Below are 1,576 nucleotides of genomic sequence, written 5' to 3'. Positions count from 1 at the left end.
CTCCCCCCCGCCCCGCCCCCGCCCCGGTCAACTTCGCTCCAACTCCAGCGTCCACTCGCTCCCATTCTTACTTTACTGCAAACATTGGGGATGGGGGGGAGCTTTTCTCCCCCAGACGCCTGGTATTGAAGTCAAAAAGAAAAAAAAACCCATTAAAAAGCCTCACTACTTTTCCTTCTGACACCCCACCTAGCTTCCCCCACCCCCTTTTTGTTTTCTTTTTGCTTCTTCTTCTTCTTCTTTTCTCAATAGCATTTGGGCGCTCTAAGTTGATCTCCCCAGCGCGGCCCGGCGCGAAGCCACAGGGCCGGCCAAGCGGGAAAGCGAACGCAAGTCTGTAAGATAGCTAACAGTGCACTTAAAGCAAAAGGGGCGTCTTGTTCTTGTTCTCTTCTTTATCATACACCAACCAAGGTTTTTATATCAAACCAAAGGGAAATACTCTGCTAGAATATGGACTGTTGAAGTCACCAAACTGTGATTATTGATTCTGTACATACCATTGTTATTAAAAAAAAAAAGAACAGAGCTTTGTATATTTGAAATGTTATAACGCAATTGCACTCAGCGTGGTATGGTAAAAGTTTGTCCTCCCGTAGATTCTTAATGTGTTGTAGATACAGTAGGGTTCCTAGACAAATATTTATGTACTCGAGCCCTTTATTTAACTTATTAACTGTAGAGGCTTCCGAAACCTTCACGATAAAGGCAATGGTACAGTACTTTTGTGTAATGTGTAATTGTTACCACTTTTCCTTGCTATCTAGTGGAGAAGTGTCACACTCAAAATAAAAAAACAAATATATGTTTAACAAAAGGAAGTATGAATCCTCTATGTAGGCCTGGAGGGGAGGGGAGGCACCCCGCCCCCACCCCATGAGACGGGGGGGGGGGGATTCCAGCGCCCTGGCATCGTGGGTTTCTCTGGGCACATGTTTTCCAAGCCGAGGCCACTGCTTCTAGAAAGTGGCCCTTAAAGGGATCGGGGTTTCCACGAAGCTGAAGGATGAGTGGCGCGGTGCATTCCACGCGCGCGGGAATTGTGGGCCGCGCGCAAGTAGGGTGAGCCGGGGGGCAGGTGGGTGTACAGTAGGCGTCATTGGCGGTGGAGTCACACATTGGAAGCGAGTGGAGTCTTGGCTCGGAAGGCGAAGGAAGCTGCTCGTGGAAAGTGCCACGGAGGAAGGAAGTGCACCGTCCGAGCCCAGCGAGATGACAGGTAATGGCGAGAGCTGGAAGCCGCCGCTGGCTTCCGAGGGGGCGGGCTTCACAGTGCTGGAGGGGAGGGAGGAGGAGAGGGGAGAAGGGGGGGGACATAGGAAGGGAGGGTGGGAGAGGAAGAGAGAGAGAGAGAGAGAGCCCCAGAACGCCGAAAGACTGCCGGCGTGCTGGCAAGGCAGAGGGAGTATCCAAGTGGCAGCTGCTTAACTCGACAAATGTCATTACATCACTTATCCAGGCTTCGGGAAATGTATACATTTATTTTTCTGGGTTGTTGTCGTGGTTGTTTTTTTAAACCGAAACAACTCCGACTTCACTAGGAGACCCAAAAGAGATTGGCAAACTTTCCCCCCCC

The sequence above is a fragment of the Dipodomys ordii genome, unplaced genomic scaffold, assembly GCF_000151885.1.
Source record: "Dipodomys ordii isolate 6190 unplaced genomic scaffold, Dord_2.0 Scaffold94, whole genome shotgun sequence".
NCBI lineage: Eukaryota > Metazoa > Chordata > Mammalia > Rodentia > Heteromyidae > Dipodomys > Dipodomys ordii.
The sequence above is the reverse complement of the archived record's forward strand: the minus strand, read 5'-3'. Positions refer to the sequence as shown.